Source organism: Helicoverpa armigera, chromosome 14, assembly GCF_030705265.1.
Source record: "Helicoverpa armigera isolate CAAS_96S chromosome 14, ASM3070526v1, whole genome shotgun sequence".
In the NCBI taxonomy this organism is placed as follows: Eukaryota; Metazoa; Arthropoda; class Insecta; order Lepidoptera; family Noctuidae; genus Helicoverpa; species Helicoverpa armigera.
Window position 1 is genome coordinate 5871261 of NC_087133.1, and position 21059 is coordinate 5892319.

At 33.2% G+C, this 21059-nt stretch overlaps 1 protein-coding gene across 3 annotated transcripts in view; it reads right to left on the bottom strand.

The window, feature by feature from the left end:
- LOC110380476 (peroxidase) overlaps nucleotides 1-10113 on the bottom strand; it is a 68628-nt gene extending 58515 nt beyond the window's left edge. For all 3 annotated transcript variants that reach the window (XM_021340504.3, XM_021340501.3, XM_021340485.3), the window contains exon 1: nucleotides 9979-10113. The gene's annotated coding sequence lies outside the window, so the exon portion shown is untranslated. The remainder of the gene's footprint in view (nucleotides 1-9978) is intronic.
- Between the last annotated feature and the right edge of the window lie 10946 nt (nucleotides 10114-21059).

Here is a 21059-nt window from a genome sequence, read left to right on the forward strand (position 1 = left end):
AATTATACCTATCGGCAACAAACTACAATTTTATTAATACATATTATTATTTATTTAAGCAAGCATAAAATAAATTTATAATGAGCCTATTTAGATTAATGGCCACGTAAACCAGTTACCGTCTTACCACAAAAACTTTTAAACGTCAGTTTATGCCTTGTCTAAAAAAATGTCAAATTATGACGTTGACATATGGTTCATTTTGCAGCCAAAATTTTATTAGACAAGTGTAAAACAGGGTTTAAAGTTTTTGTAGTAAGGCCACTAGTGTTCTAACAAGAATGACCTTGAGGATCAGATGTTATATTTACATCATTACAGGTATTTGATATTCTGTAACTCACCTTCATGTAGGTAATAGATTAGTAAATATGGGTTACCTACCATGAAACAGGTAATTTCTTGAGTGAAGTCAAATTTCAGGATCGACTAATACCTTTTTAAAGACAATAGATAATAACTGTACAATCTGTACAACAATGGTCGTTATCATATTATAATATTGGCATTGATAGTATTATTAGCACTTTAATAACTCAACTTTACTTAACCTGAGTAGCGAATTTATAACCGGTTTAATAATAAATCGCTTATTAGGTCAAATACCGCTTTTACTCTTAAAAAGCATGAAATCTTCACTCGGGGAAAAAATCCGGAATGTTCCTAATTAAAGAGACCAAATGTTTGTGTCCCTTGCTTGTGGTATGACAAACCTTCTAATTAAAAAGTTTGCTTACAAAGTATGCATGGACTTCACTCGTGTTTGCGACAAAAAACTGTGACCTAATGTTGGGTACACACGATACAAACTTCACACACTTTCATAGAATTTTGTCTAAGCAGCAAATCGGTGCATACAAAGTCTGTATAAAGTTCAATGATAAGACTGGACAAACATCTTGTTATCATATTTTATTTACACTCAGACTTTAGATTATTACTCAGACTTTAAGTTCTGTATCGTGTGTACCCACCATAAAGTCTAATAAAGAAATACATTATTTAAACTTCGCTTTTGCAGTACAAGTGAGAATTTACCGAACATAGTTTAGTTTTTTCTTTCGAATATATTTTGCAACTCAATTGCTCTATAACGGCTGTTGTTTGTGGTAAATCTGAATTGTTGAGGTTTTCAACCTGCATTCCTGATGTATGAATTCTTTCAAAAACACTTGAACAAACTAACTTTTTTGTTAGCATAACTTCCATGTGTACACAAGTGTGCTAAACTAAAGAATAATCATTTAAATTTTCTTAGCTCTGAAAAAAACTGAAATAATTCAAAATCAAAATTAATTTCTAGATTAAGACATGTATAATATTGGACTTGAAGTATCGAAATAGTCATCAATTTTCTATTACTCTATGTTTACAATAATTTTGAAGCAATCAGAAAATCATTTCAAGCCAGTCTTCAATAACAGTAAAATATATGTAAGTTTTTGATTGATGAATCTGAAGTTGTTCATAAGCATACATATAAGTAGATTAATTTTAAATCTGTTACAATTTATAGGTATGTTACTAAGCAACACAAATACAAACACTGACAAAGAATATTAGGCAAAAAAATAGCGAAAACTCAAGTGTGTACTCAAGTACCTATGACTTTTTCAACAATAATGGAAAAAAGCTAAGTTTTTTCTATATTAAATCACTTGTGGCCAAAAAGTCGGATTCGTCTAGAAACACCCGTTTAGTCGCGAAGTTACTGAGAATTAATGATCAATCTAAATTTTGTTAAATCAGCTGTCGATTTGAAAAGCCAGCCCATAATTTAGAGTCGTGCCATAAATTTTCACTCTTCCTTTTGGGAAATCAATATTTAAAATATTCATTTTGATACCTACTTGATATAAAAATGAGGTTCTATATTTTTTGTTTACCTATGCAAATTCTAACCACTAGTCTTTTACTCAGATTTAGGCAGCAGGCAAAAATAGATGTTGTTGGTTCGTATTTTTGTTTTTATAACAGACTCATGTGATACAATGAAAAATATCAAATTGGTCAAAGCAAAACAAATGACAAGAGCACAATAAGGAACATTCATTTATTTCAAATGAAAGATTCATTAGAGAAATACTCTTCAGAAGTAAAGTAAATCGTAGATCACTTGATAGTTGCGCAAGAATAACTTATTGCAGGTAAGTACCTTTTTATAAGCATTACTGAGTTAAATACAGTTTCCTTTAAAACATCAGCAAGAGATAGTTGGAACGGAAATCATAAAGTATCCTAGTGCGTAATACAATTTGTATGCACATATTGCAAAACGCGACTTTCCTCGAGCTACGAGTATTGCACAACTGATTGCATTTTGCCGTTAGAAAAAGTTATTGTTGCTTACAATAATAGGCCAGTATTTTATTCTCTCTTTATTATTATTACTCAATTAAGTATATTAATTTCCAAAAATATTTGTTTGAGAAAGCAATTTGAACACGCCTTAATGACATAGGTGACCATTTTCGCAATTACAACACGTATGTTACTGGCAGTTATTATTTTTGGATTAATTGGGGACTGTTAACAGGCCTACTCGATTGTAGATTGTTTCCAAGGGCAAACAAAAGTGCGACTATCACAACACGTGACTGAAGTCTGAACATGTGGTTTCAAGGTAATATGCGGTCAAAGAAAGGTACGCATGTGACTAAGAGCCCTCGCATATACGTCGTACATTTGCCTCAGGTCACTTTAATGACGCAAAAAACCGGTTACCTATGCAGCATTGCGTTGATTTTAAATGCTCAATCTTGATGTAATCTTCGCATGATTAATTGTGATTGACAGCCAATTTGTTGGTAGGCACGAAGTGTGTTATTAGTTTTGCTGTTTTGGGTTTGCAGTTAGAGATACGCGGTAGCGCGTGAAAAAGGAAAGGTAGTTAGGCATTCGATTAAGATCAATATTCAATCATTTATATTATGTGTCAGTTAAAATAAGCTTCTAATGTAAGATTTCATAATTAGTTAAGTTCCTATAAAAACCTAAATTGTAGAAAACACACTAAATAAACTAGGTAGGTCTTTACTGAATAGCACTATTACGTGGTACATACATACGTATGAGTAATCAATATAATACGCTGTACTTTCAGATAATGATTAACTCTTCTCTTGATTGGGCTTTTCAATTTAAATAGTGCTCAATTTGTATTGAAAATGTCAGTGTGTATACTGGTTATGAAACCTTTGTGTCGGTCTGTCTGTGAATTCTTTTAATGAAAATAAATATAAAAATTCTCGTGTAGGTACTTACACATATTATTTTGTGGTGCCAAAAAATGCATTTATAAGGGTCTTATAAAAATTGTGAAATAAGTAAAAAATATCTTGCACCTAGCTAAATGTATCCCTTCCAAAGAAATAACTACAGGCTGTTTATTTGGGCATAATAAAGTCAAAATATTTCCTTTTGCAGATTAAAAACAACAAAAAGTAAATAAACTAAACTTACTTTCCTAAACTCGTTAACCGTCCGTTAACGAGTTTGCATAGGAAGGGATCAAGCTAAAACTTTGTCTCACTTATTTATCTCCAAATAAATTGTAATTAACAGGTCTCTCAAGTTTTCTCAGCGATTAAAACATCACACAGTAAATAAAAGTTAATAACCGAACGATTAGGAGTTTATGTTTCTATTACGTTTAAATTACATTAGTTTCCTTAGTTTTGCCCTTTAAGGGCAGAACTTCTTACACGGATAAAAGTTCATAGAATAACCAATTTTCAAAACCTAATTTCTGTGTCCGTCAAGATGACCGGTCACAATCCGATATTTTACTTAACATTCATAAGGGGGCGTACCTTCCTATATTACTTACTTCTAGTTTCCTCTCCATTCTAACGTAAGAAGAAGCAAAACAAGCCAACACATTGACTTTTTACCTCATATTAGTAATGATGGGACGGAAACTGCAGTCTACAAGTACCTTATATTGCGCGTACTCAAGTTAATCGAAACATTGCATAACTGACCGCATTGTAGCACAAAGCTGGTTCACATAAGGTCTGTACCCATTTAATGGTAATAAAAGTAAATAAAAGCAATCAATAGCGCTACAATATTAATAATAAACTCATTGCAGGTTTTGCTCGATTTCATTATAAAGTTGTCGTTTTTTTGGTTCAATATATATTGGTCAGTTCGAGTATACGTCACAATATAAGGTACGTCACGGAACAATTCTCTTATGTAGTACAATAGAGGTATCTACTTATATAAAATCTCATTACCTAGCCCAAAATAATGAATTTCGTTTCGTTTGTTTCAGCTTAAAAAATATTAAAGAAATGAGGAAACATCGTTTTGCTAACGAGAGTCGATTTCACCAATCCGTCGGGAAGAAATATGCCTAATAATAATTATGTTTTTGTCATGTCTGCGACAAAAACCTTGGCCCGCTACAAGAATTGTTGGTTTCTGAAAGCGAATTGCAAAACTGTTGTGTTATTAATTTGATTGTTATTAACATTTTACTTGCACATGACACGAGTGACATGACATTACTGAACGAAATAAGTATAGGTAACTTACAATTTTAATTATTTTTTATTTCTCCATATAGAAATCGACTGTAGCATACCTAGCTACAGTAAAACTGAGTATAAAGTAAATCAAAGTTACAGACCTTAATAAATCGATTACATGAACGATACTTAACGGTCAAATAACAATAAATGTGGCTTAAATCTTCTAGTTAACGCCTGAAGCCATATAAAACAATAACTTTTGGGTTTATTGTCCATAAACAGTTTAAGCTTTAAAACAATACCCACGAGCCTCATAGAATCTTGTGTTATGATTGCTTTATGTTATTTTATATGGTTTAAATTCTATAATGTTTGTTTACATTTAATTCAAAGGCATTTGTAATCTATCGATCGATCATAATCGATTAACTGCGGATAACATTTACCAATCCATCCTTTGATTTCGATTAGAGATTGTTTGACATCATTTGTACGAAGCTAATGTCAAATTCGCAGTTAGTACCTACTAAACTTCAAGTCCAAAAAATGTAGCAACTTCTTTAATAAAAAAAGATACCTATGTAATTATGACAAATGTGTAATTTGAAAAAAATGGTACTTTCGTAAACGCATACGAACGATAAAAATGATGATACAACGCATTAAGATACTTTTAATATATAGAGGCACTTTATTTTTGCCAAAACTTTCTTGTAAATTAAAGTAATCAGTGTAGATGTTGTTCCATTCAATTAATCTTCATATGTTTTGATCTAGAAAGATAATGTTATACAAATTGCTTTAAAAATTACTCAAGTGATTGTGAAAGATTAAACAAATAGACGCAATGAATGATTGATTGAAGCTGTCTATTGCGTTCAGTAGTTAGCGCTCTTGAATTCTCATCTGCCTAGCCTTTTCCTAATCATTTTGGGGTCGGCTTCCAGACTAACTGGATGCAGCTGAGTACCAGTGTTTTACAAGGAACGACTGCCTGTCTGACCTCCTCAACCCAGTTACCTGAGCAACAACAACAACGAAGTTAAAAGTATTTGGATACTTTAGGAAGGTTCAAACTCAATGATAATTGCTTTTACCATTAACTGTTAAATTCGCTCACCATATAGAAGATATATACATATATCATCATCATATAAAAATATTACTTTTATTTTTTGTACTAAGTATTGTCATTATTTTCTTTTGCTATATTATTTTTTCGGTCCAACGGATTTCCGTGAACGCCTACCGTAAATCATGATAGAATATGTGACCATAACCTTAACTGCCAACCATATCTCAAACGATAAACGTAGATAAATATTTATTGTTTCATAAATAACCCACAAAATATTGTTAAAGGTACCATCGCATTTATAAGACCTAATGGTGTGTTAAGAAAGTTATAGGAATCCATATAATGTTAATGATTATTTTGAAGAAATAATTTTGAAAGGGAAACTTATACCCATAGAGTTTCGTCGCTTCAGACGTGTTTTTTTGTATAAAGAATAGAAAAAAGTCAATAAAAAAGGGGCTGTCTTAATTTGAAAAAAATATATTAATTTGTAGCCAGTTAGATAAAGCATGGAGGTCTTATGCTTTTTCTTTTTGCTTTAGTAACCTCTTTTTCCACTATCACTGTCTACTTAATCATGAGGTTACACGAAAAAGAGTCATCAACTCTCATATCCCTAAAATCTATACAAAAACACACAAGATACCTAATCATGTTCTGTGTTCAATGGCGCACGTCACCGCCAAAACAGCTGCTCTGAATCCGACATTCGCATTATAATTTCCTTTTTTTCTTTGGCGAAAAAACCAACGAGTTATGCACGAATACATTCAATATCGCTTATGCTCGAGTTTGTACTCATTTATGTATCAATCTGGAACCGGTGAAATAAGAGAAAAAAATTAACTAAAACTTAATTTATTTTTACATTATTTACCGACCTCAAAAAATGGCGGAGGTATAGTTACTAATCTATTACTAAAGTATATCCATCCTCCGAGCCTTTTTCCAAACTATTTTGGGGTCGGCTTCCAGTCTAAACGGATGTGGCTGAGTACCAGTGCTTTATGAGAAGCGACTGCCCTGCCTGACCTCCTCAACCCAGTTACTATTACTAAAGTAAATACATATTTATTTTATCACGCATTCTTTTCAAGCTTATTGCAAATAATCTCTAAGAGAGTTGTCAAGGGCATAACATAAAAAATTGAACCGCACCAAAAGTAAAAATCCATACGTAATTACACATAGGTGATACACATATTTGCTCAATATATGTACAGTCAACCGCAAATGTCCACGTAATTACAATTGCGTGCATTTAATCCGGGTCAGTCACCAAAAACTTAATAGGTTTCTCCAAAAACTATTGCACCACATATTATGAGGTAATTCTAGTTTACTTTATAATTGCAATTTAAAGTGATGAATTGACTAAACAACATTTTTTTACTTACGGGGAAATATAACATTATATTCTATACCAAGTTACGTATCTAAAAACAACAGCAGAAAGTTAAATGTTGCCATGTTTTACATTTCTCTTAAAGAAACTCCACGGAGTGAGTGCAAAAGTTTCTTACAAATATTCACACAATTTGCATGAATAGTAATTTTACTGCCTGTCTGTCTAATATAATTAATGAGCGTTCTCTAACTCGATCGGTACAAAAATCGTGGGAGATTTTGTCTGTGCATGTTGCATTGTGTATTAAACAATATTTATCAATAAACTTATTCACAGAAAGTAATAAAAACAACCCAAAATGGTTGATATTTATCGCTAGTTTCATATAATTATTAACAAACTTAACTGCTTTGTAGAAGAAGCGTATCATGTTACGTGCTTTATACGTACAATTATTACAGTGCAAATATTAATGTGATTATGCTATTCGTCATAACAAGCTTTAAACTCTTGCACTTTTGTGTACTAAATCTAATAACTTGCTTTTTTTTTGTTTCTTACGGTATTTTTCACATGGCTCTTCTTTATGAATCCTCCAATCTTTTAAAGCTGACTGTTAACTTCAGTAAGTTACAGGTGTATATGACTTATATATCACCTGTATACCACTTATAAAACATTTATACAAAAAATATTTTAGTGTAAATATAACTTACAAAAATTCTTACGAATTTGAAACACATCCATCACCCGCGTCTTGGAGCGTGAAAAAGGTTGAAAGTTAAGGAAATAAAATGTAACAAAAATTCTTTTTCGTACAAATAAATAAACACAAGTTATTATTCTATTTGTATGTGGCTTCAGTAAATAGACTTGTCTTCAAACTTCAAAGTTAGATCAAAATACAAAGAAATAAGGAAATATATCTAACCAAACATCACGTTGCTTTGATGTCGTTTTATAATGTTAGTGTGCATTTATCAAATAAAAAACAAATAAATTAAATTATAGGCTAGCATAATGTTCCTATTAATATTTAAGTAATACACTAAAATTTATTAAGTAGTAAAATTGAGCTATATAACTTCATGAAAATTTATAGCTATTCAATATTTTACATCGCTACGCAACTGCAATTTACAACGCATAAGATATTATATGAAATGAGTTAGATAATCTGTAGTTACAATGTACGTCATTTCCTAATTTAAAATCACTTTCATAGCTCACCGTCAAGTTCTAAGCACGAACTAATGAAGATTCATCTTTATGTAACTTACTCGTACATAATCATCACTTTATGATAATAACTAAATTGCATGTTAGGATATTTTAAAATATTACGACAATAAATATTCAGAATATTTTTACAATACCTACGGTTCAGTTTATGGGCTCATTTAAATACTCTAATTTAATGCTTATTGCTGATTTTAATTATCTATGATATAAACACGTATTGAATAAATCGCTAAATAATACATAACATAATTTATTGCGCCTGAGTTTAGGCTTTGCGTTTCATAACGGTAAATTTATATTTTATCACACACTAAATCGGCGTCGGAACAGTATAAAAGCATAATTAGTCTACCAAAACTTTTCCTTTTTAAATAGTGACCCATATATTAATTTGTTTGGTTCCCATCACTTTGTTGAAGACAGGATCAATTAATTAACTCGAAAAAAAACAAAAACATTGTATCGATATACTTACATACTAAAAAAAATGGATTAAGTACTGCTTATCACAAAACGACAAAATAGGTTAATACTAAAACAACTGCAATAAACAGACGTATATAATCGATTACATTAATACACATTGTTTTTAAATCGATAATGAAAATCGAATCCGTGAAAAACTAAATAGGTAGTTAGATCTCACGTCTTTCACAACACTGCGGTACCTCGTTGTTTTTAACCGTAACCGTGTCGAGGAAAAACGTGCGACAGTGAAAAATAATAAGTCATTGTGGCCGCCAATAGTAGAAGTATCTACTATAATGACATTGTCTTGTAAAGTGAACGAACCGAATATTTACTGCGATCAATTTTATTGTTAAGGTTTACTAACATCACATTTTACAGCCGTATTGTGACACTGTAATATTACTAGATTCATGCAATATGGATATGGTATTATCAGTTCTTTATACATAGTTCCTCTCAAAGTCACAAATTTTATTTAATAGAGGGCTACTATAGGTTCTTATGAAACGTCAAAGTAGACCGGTATAGGGTCTAAAATATTTATTCTTATGGAGATGAACCGGCAAAAAACTTAAAAACTTAATATCTTTCTCACACTCCAATATTCTATCATAATAAAGTCAAGTTTCTGATCTGTTTCCTTTTTTTTGTTTAAGATGCAAGCCAGTACAATAAAGACTAAATAGTATGTATGTCGTATGAAATCTATGCATGGCAAACCAGTCCTTACAACATGACATTGTGTAATCCGCTAATTATGGTGTTACAATTTTATTACAGGTTTGATTTGGCTATCATTATAGAAAGTGGACCAAATATTACGAAGTTAGTAAAGTGCCGTATAATTACACTTTTATAAGTAAATAATACGTAAGTAACTGAATGAAGTATGTAAAGATTAAATACTATGAAACGATAAAACGTTACAGCATCTAAGCTAACAATAGTTACTATTTCCCAGCAACCTAAATATTTTATCAATCAGAGATAATAAGGCATAGTAATTTCTAACATAGTGCAACGTACGCGGTATTTAGTTATTTTCCCACACTGAGATAAATATCTTAAACCCCTCTGTTAACGAATTAATTATAGCGTGCAATATTTACGTGTAAGCGATAGCTTCTTATTTCTCACTTATTGTTTTGTGGCTGATTAAATTAAATGGGCTAATTAAGATTAATTAAAGGCGTGAAGCCCGTAAAGGTTCGTAACGCATGATTTACGCAACTGGCGTACATGGCGTGAGAATTGAATTACAGAATTATTTTTATTATCAAAAATCATTAAATTTAAATATAAAGTACCTGTATAAAAAATATTACTTATTAAAATTATATGTCTTTATTCTAAAAGCTCACCTGTTTACATAAACTAATGTTATCTGGTAATCACTCCACTTTTCACATACAATTGAAATGTAACAGCTTTCCGAACTATAGTTTCGCGCGTGCTCTCGCGCAGGCAGTCAGCAGTGCTGCCAATGTGCGCCTACCTCAATCAACTAAGCCGCGGGAAGGGCGAACTTGGAAATATATACAGCCAACCAGCGGGGATACAATAAAATCTTATTGTATTTTCCTTCTCAGTTTTGGAAATTAAATACATAAAAATTATGTATTCTACTCGTATCATTCCAATTACTAAAGCTCTTAAAATAATTATAAAACGGAAAGTTTATATGATTGTTAAACTGACAAAGGAAAGTCAAATATAATTGAGAAAATAATATTTTAAAAACTATCAAAATAAAAACATATTCAAACACGTACGCCATTTCCTTAAATAACGAATGATAAATTAATTTGGTTGGTGTAAAACTTCTGTCTAGGTCTACTGTCATGAACTTGGCAATTATTAACACTAAACTGCATAATACATACAACGCAATTACTAAATAATGCCCCAACTACCATTAATAGTCATTTTACATGAAGTTTTCAATAGCACACATACTTATACCAGAATGTCTCGAAATACAAATACTATATCCGAATCAAATCTTGCTGATATCCTAACCTATGGACTTAAGAAATTGGGGGCACAATGCAATCTTCCCTTAACTTAGAAACTGGTCCTCAGAAATAGTGGCTAGAAGTAAGTACTGATCAAAATATCCACTTCTTACATCCCACGAGACACCGTTGTCCTCTTTTGTCAGTTCTTATATCTACACCATTACACTAAAATTATATCTCTGAAGTATTCCTTCATTTGCTTAGGACCTGCTGGTCCGATATAAACGTGTATTTCAGAGTTATATAGCCATTTATCTAAGGGAGGCTATAGGCTTTTTATCCAGCGGCTTGAATTAATTCCTATGGGACTCGGGTGAAACGTCTGGAGGAACCTAGTCTTTCAATATATTTGCCTACTCAGTTTCGGGGCAAGGTCGATATAACCAAATGATCACTTACATAATCGATGAACAATCAAATCAAATAAAACAAGAACGGATTCCGGTATATAAACAAATGATTAACATCTCATTAAGAAAGCTTGTTTCTACGAAATTGCTCATCGAATTATGAATAATCGGAATCCCCCGTCTTATAGCTCCGTTATTTCCGAGGATTTGTTAAGAAAATGCGCACACTGCAAACTTAACAGTCGGCCGATATTTAGTTTTTTTTTAAGGAAAGGGTGCATCCAATCATAGTTTTAATTCGTCTCATTCCGGCCAAATACCTGTTCATTTGTATTTTGCGTACCGCCCGATCACACTATAAGCCAACTAAAAAGTATGTAGTGTGGGACACTATAATGACACCTCAACGTAATCACGAGAAAGAGGCTATATAAATAATGCAACAATAATATCTCGAAGTCACATTTATTATGTAATGACAGTTATAATGGTATAATAGCTCATTAACTTATTCTGCTGTTTTAGATAAGGATATGTTGGCGAATTTCTGCGTATAATGAGAATTACGATGTTCTTTGAGCATCGTAGTGTCAAGCTTCCACAAAGCGATAAACTCGCTGGCTTTAATATCTAATTGTAAATAACATCTCCTCTAGCGTGCGAGTGGCGCACCAAAAGCGTCCAATTTGCAGACCAGGTTTTCAACTTATCCTACGTGATAACAAAACTATACTGTTCTATACTAACTAATGCTAATAATGTTCTACAATCGATCATCCTTTCTGCCAACTTCTTCTTCCAATTCCTTCACCTGTCAAAACTGTAAAACCACTGGCAAAAACCACTACTAAAACATAAATAAACATGAATAGAAATAAATGCTATTCTATTCCACTAATGTATTAGTAAAAATTAATTAAAAATTCTCTTCAATAGTCATCTTTCATGCAAAACTGTTTCATATAATATCCATTACTACTATGTACCTAATGTTCTCGGCCATAAAATCTAATGAAATTCACATTTGGTTGAACTTTTTCTCTGAGAGGGATTAGTGAGTGTTCATTAATCAATCTTGATAGTAATAAAGAAAGTAGGTATAATTGCAACGTAAATTAAGTATTTATCCGAGCACTACTAGACTAGATTTATGTAAAACTAGCCGTTTTCCCGCGGTTTCACCCGCGTCCCGTGGTAACTACTGCCCGTACCGAGATAAAATATAGCCTATGTTACTCGTGGATAATGTAGCTTTCGAATGGTGAAAGAATTTTTAAAAACGGTCCAGTCGTTTTTGAGCCTATTCATTACAACCAAACAAACAAAGTTTTCCTCTTTATAATATTAGTATAGATAAATTGTCCAGTGTAAAATGCCCTATTTTCAGAAGCTTTGTTAATATTCCGCGAGCTTTGTTAATACTGGTATTTCTCAAGTCCTTTGAAGTTTATTCAGACTTATTTACAGCAAAAGCATCTTCTTTCAAACCACCCTCATTTGAACTCTAAAACATATTTTCAGCATAACATAGAACATTGTTAGACTGTCTTTCTTGTAGACACAGGTGCACTTGAATACACTTTATAGTTGCAAAGTGCGTTGCACCCAAACAAAAACAGTATTTTTAGGGTTCCGTACCCAAAGGGTAAAACGGGACCCTATTGTTTTCGCTCCTCTGTCCGTCCGTACGTCCGTCCGTCCATCCATCCGTCTATCACCAGGCTGTATCTCATGAACCGCGATAGTTAGAGAGTAGAAATTTTCACAGATGATGTATTTTTGTTGCCTACTACAATAAAATAAATATTTTGGGGGCTCCCATACAAAAAACGTGATTTTTTTGCTCATTTTTGCTCGATATCGAAACGGCAACATGTAGATGCGGTACGCAACCCTTCGTGCGCGAGACCTACTCGCACCTGGCCGGTTTTTAAATCTATCATCTCTCACCATAAGTACTTTTAGCGCTTTCTTTCACATCAAAATTCTTTTATTTCGATGTAAGAGAATTAATATTTAGTAATGGATTTGAAATCCCCTGTGTTGTACCTTACTTAACAAAAACTCATCGTCAATTTTGCAAATAAAACCGAAGTTTGTTTAGGAAATCATAAGCTAAATGCTAAGTCCCTAAAGAGCAACTGGCTGTTTTACTGAATAGAACTCCAAGTTGTAGAGTATCTGACTGCAACACGCGCGTCTGAAATACAAAGTCCATGAAACAGGTCGCTGGGTAATTAGCACAGACATTATACAAATTCCCAACGTACATGGCGACTTCAAATTGTTCACTCAACGTACGTTCATAAATCTCAATTCTATGATAAGTTCATGTGAATCTGGAAATGAATTGGAAAAAAGCGAAAAATTCCGATCACCTATCGGAATTTTTCGCTTTTTGACGACTTTTTTACTGATCTTGTTCATTCAGTTGGATAGATCCACTCTTAATTGATTCATTTGCGAGTTGTCAACTGGTTTATCTGTCTGCTTCTTTCGATTTATTAGTGTAACCGAATGCATCTGGATACTTAGGTACCTGTAATTAATAACTACTTATCTACTCCACCTAGTTATCCGGGCAACCTTATCCCTTGGTAAGGCTGCGGGTAGGTTTGTCTTGTAAACAAAGTATGTCATAATCATTATCAAAAACTTTAAATTTATAACAAATTTAATGTCTATCTATCTCTTCTATCTATCTATTTAATATCTATTATTAAATTGTGTTCTTACCTGTACGCAGGTTAATGAGTATTCCTGCCAAGAGGTCTCATTATCCCTCGTAGATGAACGTTAATCTATATCTAAAACTTTAAACGACAGGGTTCAAGGGTTGATCATATCATCTGATCGTTAGCAGTCAGGTCCTAGGACCCAATTTTAACATATTTTTCCTATCACCATAAATATATTCTTAAGGGGAAAATTACTCATTTTATTTGTTTCGTAAAATATAAAAACACAATGTATTTTTTGCATGACCAAATTGATATACTTACCTAACCGATTGAATTTTCCTTTTTAAGTTGAGTCGAAATTAAAGTTGCAGGATGCAGCAATATATTTATACTTACCCTTTCTTGTGTTTTTGTTTCTTTATACCTACTTTTTAGACCTAAGACAGCTCTCAACATCAAACAACCATTTCGTTCGTAATCCTGTATTCTGTAACGACTAATAAAGTATATAAAACAAGAAGTTACGAGTTCATCCCAACATAAACGAAACAGAGCTACTTTATGTTTTCGTTTTTTATATTTATAATATTATACTATACTTACATATAAAAGCGTATCTTAGTTAGGCCGAGTTTTTTTCACGGGTACTTCTTGAAACCACGTAACTAGTTTAACTTTTCTTAACAGCCCATTTAGGAACCGTAAATTGACTTTGAGTTCTAATTAGTGTTTCTCATAAAATTCTTTTTGTTGTCTCTTCAAACATTAAGTTATTTTCTGGGACGATATCAATGAGTGTTTATTTACAATACATATTTACAATAAAAATCAAAAACTATCCTAGTAAAATAAACAACTAAAAAGCGTCAAAAAATTCGTCCCCATCGCTGTCAACTGGGAGCGTGCCCAAGAGGCTGGCAGCATTACTTCGTTGGATCGCCATGCTGATTCTTTGTCCGAGGTAATAGCCAGCCTTCTGGTCACGAGAAGACTAGTTATTTTCTCAGTACAAATTATTTGGTATTTAGAGTGAGGGGATGTAATTAAGTCTATTGCTTATTTTATCTTTGTAGTGCATATGTTTGATTTATATCTGTATTGCTCACGGCAGGAAATAGCGTTCCTTATAGTCGTAAATAGTTACATTTTACGCGACAAGAATTATTTAGTGCATGTAATCTAATGTTTAGCATCGACTTTTCAATCACTAAAGTAGACCATATTAAATCTAATAAATTAGAAATATGTACTCGTTTCATGAATGGAAATATTTTAAAATGTTCCCAACATTTTATAGCTTATCTATTCTTTGCATGTTCGTATTCTCTCGGGGACGTGTAAGCAATAGTGGAGGCAATATAGCGGCATGCAAGCAATATCTATGCTGTCTGCTATGGTAAACAGCTCCACATGAAATAGATTCGTATTGACTCGACGACTGCAAGGCTCTTACCGTCTTTAACGAAGCCTACAGAGCATAAAATAGTGTAAGAAGGTACTGAACCTATAAGTTCTGTTAGTCAACATTCCAAATTCGAATTTTGCATAAAACATAGATACCAATTTAATCTGACAGCTTGTTATTGCTAACGCAGACGCTATAAACTAAAACTTAGCGAAGTTAGTGAAACGTTAAGTGAATTGCTAACAAAACCTTTCACGGTCGAAAGCATTTGTTTCAAGGAACAAAAGCTGGCGTTCCGAGAAATGTATCAGCCACTTTCCTCTGAACAAATTGCAAGGAAATGTGTTGCTAAGGTGCAAAGGAAGATCTATGGCTTTCGTAAGCTGTCGTGACAAAACTTATGAGTGGTTTCGACAATTTCTGGAGATATATGTATCTGCGTAAGTGATGTATGTAAGCATGATGGGGTATTATTTTGTCTCTCAATTTCGAATTCATGTGCGTGCAAGTTCCTTGAAAATAAGTCAAATTTTTTGTTACCTCCTTCATATTCAGGTACAGTTACGCGAAAAAAATAAAAAGAATCACTGCCAGTACGTAATTTGTTGAGGTATTCAAGACATCTGAAAAGGGACTGAGAAATACAAGTTTAGTAAAACGGTAAAGTAACGTCAGTAGAAGTAAAAAACTTTACGTTAATAATACTGAGAATCTCGCCCGCTAGGTGCCGATTTGGAAATTGGGTTTTATCGTTTTCACATTTCTAGATGATTACGTTCTGGTTACGGGCGTAAAATTACCATATTTAGTAGGCTGGATCGTGAACTTCCTGTAGGTAATATTTGTGGCTCTGTTTGTGAATAAATCGATAATGTATATACTTGAGAAATAAAAATAATAAAAGATAACGTTTATCTAACAATTATTTTCTATTAAATATATAAGTCAAGAATGGCATAAGTAAAAACATAGAGGGGACCAGCATTTTGTAGATATCATTATGGGTGCTGCAAAAAATGTTTGCGTAATCTAACATTGTCCTTCGGTATGTGGAAATGTAGTGCAAATCACCAATTCTCCTAGCGGGCGCGTTGATTACAGTAATTTCCTACTCAGTGTTCATTGTGGCGGTCATTGAGGCCACATTTCTTAGTAAACAAACTTCAATAACATAACATACGCTTGTATGTCAAGAAGAGATAAATAAATAGAGGGATTCCTTGCATACTTATCAACATCAAAGTCTCAAGCAATTCTATGGCCATTCAAAGGGTGCAAATTGGGACGGCTCATTAATCTTTCTGAATAGAAATCCTAATTCCTAATATACAATTTCATAGCTTGTCATTCAACATTAACATTCCTATAGGTACATTAAATTAAACTAAATGTGTAATAACATTACACAATCAATCTTGGAACTAATAAATGGCGTCAAAATATCGGTTCTCATCGCTATCACCTGGTAATGGTACTCAACAGAGACTGCCATGACTCGTTGGTTAATTAGGCAGATCTTATTATCAAAACTAACAACATTAATGATCACAAAATAAGAGCCTGAAAGTAGAAAATAAACGAAGTAGGTACCAGTTTTCTACAAAAATATGAACCCACCCTGAACGTCAGGAGTAAAAGCGGAACTCGGAACAATTTACCTTTGATAGTCTGCGCTGGCACTAAGTAATTGGTGCTATGAGCTCTGTGAAAATAAACTACACAGTTGCTCCGTCAACCACAGAAACAAATTAATAGTTTTAAATCTTCTAAATGCATTGCAGTGCTTTATTAGTTTTTATATAACTATTATATAACTTACCGAAATTATTGCACTTCGGGCAATCAAAATGATGGTCTGACTATAAAATGTCCAAGAAATAGTGTTTGATATCAAAAGCGTTTTTTTTTTTGTATTTAATGTTGTATTGTTTCATACGGTCTTTAAACATTTTATTATTATCTAGTTTTCAAAAATATCATGCCTTAATACTTCTGAGTCGATAGTCATAATAAAAAGAAACTGTTATTTATTTATGATTGCATTTTAACAATCAAAATCATTTCCATTACAATTAGTTAAATATTATTTCTTATTTTTTGAAAATAAAAGAACAATGTAAATTACCATAGGTATGCTCTTTCGAAGATCTTTTAAATAATCATATTGAAACACGAAAAAGGAAGATTTTTATTTATCCTTAGAGTATCGATGACGCAATTGTCAGATTTATTGCAAAGGAAGACCTAGTAAATTACATCTGCAAGCAAATCCCGCACAATATATCTCATTACTAAACTGAATTAAGGGTAACTAATTCAGAGGCCACACTATCGACATCTATGGTACAATAACTTAATTTACGTGACGTGCCATCACTACACTACTCGTTATTTCGAGTTTCTGCTAACATGGCATCATAAGTTTAGCAATACAGTCTCAAAGCGTATATCCTCCGTAGAACAATCACTAGTGTAAGCCTTTGTAGACACGTTATTAATATAAAGTACATTCTCGTTTATATGCAGTGTTCTTGCAATTGTTCTAATGCAACACTAGATTAGGACCGCAAATAATGGTGCTGTCTAGTCTAGATAAACACGCTTAGATGTAGGAAACTAAATACATAATATAATAGGAATGCTTTAGTAGATTCAACTGGATCTACCATCGACACACAGTGGGTTACTCGTAGATACTTGAGGAAACTAAACATTCAGGGTTAAACTTTCTTTATGTCTATACTATTTCATATTTCCTGAGATAAAACAATCAAAACCAACTTCACCGCTGCGTAACTCTAATGTAGATGAAACTTCGATCTCCATACACTTATGGATAGATAAGGCATCCTATAGTAGGCCCGCATCGCATCGAGTTGGCGTTATTATATGAACAAGACGGGGGGACATTAAGGAAAATACCTACTAATAATCGGAATGATTAACTTGAATGAAAGTTTATAGTCATAGCATGGATTTAACTTCGCTGCGGGAAGTCCCTGGTTAAAAAATCGAATGCCTTTTCCCTGACCAAATATTATTAACCAGGTATAAACGATTTCACCGACCGTCAACAAAAATATGCATATGAATTATTTGTCCGTAGGTATTGGAATCAGGATTTCCCGTTTTAATATAATTTGGAGATTTAAAATATTTTTGAAGATGTGTAAGGAAAAGATGCACTAGTGCAAGATGCAACTTTCCCAAATATTGACGTCATTTGCGGTGAACATTGCATCTGACGGACGAGGTTAAGGCAAGACCAACGGAGGAAAACTAAAGAACAAGGTCTAATGTGCCTGTGACGTGCTTACCGGGTCAGAAAGCGTAGAATACAATGATTCAACATTTTTTATACCTATGTATCATTGCAACATTTCAGAATTAAGTTTTTGAAAAATTTTATAAGTTTTAAGTTGAAGGAAGACGGTAAACTGCAATGTCTTTTATATTTATTGATGTGTTATTTCCAACAAGGTGGACAGACAACCTTATAAAGGTCGCTGGAAGACGCTGGATGCAGGTCGCCTCCAACAAATACCTACCTGTGGAGATCTAAGGGGGAGGCCTATGTTCAGCAGTGGACGTCCTATGGCTGAGATGATGATGATGATAATTCATTTATATGTACGTATTAATACGTTCTAGAGTGGAGACCACGCCTCGGCAAACGTAGTGTAGGACGTCCTCAGGCACGGTGGAGTGATGACTTGCGCAAGACGGCTGGCAGGAGCTGGATGCGAGCAGCCGAAAATCGATCTCAGTGACGTGCACTTGGAGAGGCCTATGTCCAGCAGTGGACTGCGATAGGCTGATGATGATGATGATGTACGTATTAATTACTGCATGTCAGGTCATAAGACAGTGTTTTCTTTCCTAATTACACAATATTCCATTAAGTGTAGTAAGAATAAGAAATGTCGGAAAAACACAATCTGTGCAATAAGTAATACCTAATTGTACCAACCACAACATAAGGATACCTATGTACTAAAATTCTTCTATGTAACATTATATTGGATTGGTACTCAGCGGCATCTGTTGAAGCCGGTAAAGAAACCTAATTTTGTTGGGAAATGTGGTAAAAGGACAGGAAAGATAAAAATTACCGACACATGGTATCCATTATTTATCATTTGGTATTACGTACCTTACTCTAAGTACGTATAGAAACTTTACTAATTCTGAAAGTGTTTTTTTTCAGGACACTTAAATTAGTTACGAAGCTCAAAAACCCACGGTATCTATAACTAAACCTTGAAAGCTTTCCACTCAGAGTTGACCATTCAGATCAGTTACATGTTAGTAGATAGAAATCACAAATTGGCGATTTCGAACGAAAATTACGCTGCCGATTTAAAACATGATATCATCAACTATCATAACACCTGAACAATTAATCATAAAAAAATATTATAATACTAATCTGACTCGTGTATTCCTAATTACGGTGTTAACAACAACTGAGTATATAGGCATTTAGATAATATCTTACTTACATAGGTATGTAATCACAATAGAAGCTCGGACGAAGACGTAAGGAACCGTGTAATTACTAAACGTGAAAGGTCTGTCATTCTATATGTATGTATATTGTATATGTACGTGGTATTATTTGCACGTGTGCTTGGAAGATATGAGAGGTCAAAAGTCTTGTATTTTCGTTGTATGATACTAATTAGGCTGTTCGTGTTATACCTAGATAAACTTTCACGTATCGCTACACTCATAAATATGAAGCGTGCGATCTAGTCTGTAATATAGTGTAATAGGTTTTAGATGTAGGTATGTATAGATCTACTTCCCTAAAAGCAGATACTTTCTAACGTTTGTTCCTGTAGCTTATAAAATTTACGATAATCCCAGCCACTGTATGATACTACGCAAAAGCTTTGACGTCTTTTCAGCTACGCAATTTGCTACTATCTTCTCAATAGCAACATAGCTATAAATTTTGTAACACTAGTTAAAAGATCATAGACATTAATCCCTAACAAGTTACCTCAATTATATCGGTTCAATGCAACAACCATTAATCTATAGGAACGGAAGTCATGCTCTAACATTGTAGATAGATCATGACCGATTCTATGGTGATTGGTAAGTATAAGCTCTTTTGTTTCGGCTCATTTCGAGCCGCCATAAAGGCTCGCCTTGAACACTTCGTGTACTTATATCGAGGAGTGAATTGACCTTACTTGAGTTGCGTAAGTAAACCAATTTATTGGAACAAGTGCGTAGGTTAACGTACCAAAAATGCGAGAATAAATTTCGTAAGTTGTTAAGACTTGAACAATTGTGCGAAAGTCCAGAGTTTCCAAATTGAGTGGGTTTTAGGGCAGATTTTATTTTGGATTAGATGCGTTGACGTCTGCCAATTGCGTGGGTATTTCGATCCGATTAGTCTAGTCAACAGTGAAATATCGTCCAATAAAGTGGATATCTATGGTAAAAGAATAAATCAATACTCAAAATCACTGTTTTCTATGAAAATTGAAAGTGAAATATCATCATCAATAAATAGTTGTTTTGGATAACTGACGTTTATGCTGTCGGTGCTCTTGTGGGGCTTAAAATAACAACCATAGCAACGAATGTTTTTGCGCAAATTTACTTGTATTTCCTAAAATAATTGCCAATTAAATCACTATTGTTTGCAGTCACACAGTAGTATGACAGTAATTCGTCATAGCTATTGTTTTTGCACCTGAAATAACGTTTTTTCCCTTCACTCAAGGACGTCTGGAAAAGAATGCTCGTGGTATCAAGCCCTTTGTAGGTACATATTTATTCGTAATCATTTACTTAGTAAATATATCTTTAATTCAATCTCTTAAATACTTTTAAAAATCAGTTCACATGATCAAATATCAAACTCAAATCTGAGCTGAAACTTTGTTCGTTTACTCGCATTAGCAATTAAACTGAGTAAAACTTATTTGTCATAGTTTAGGACACGTAGTTTTAAGAACTTTTGGGACCTAA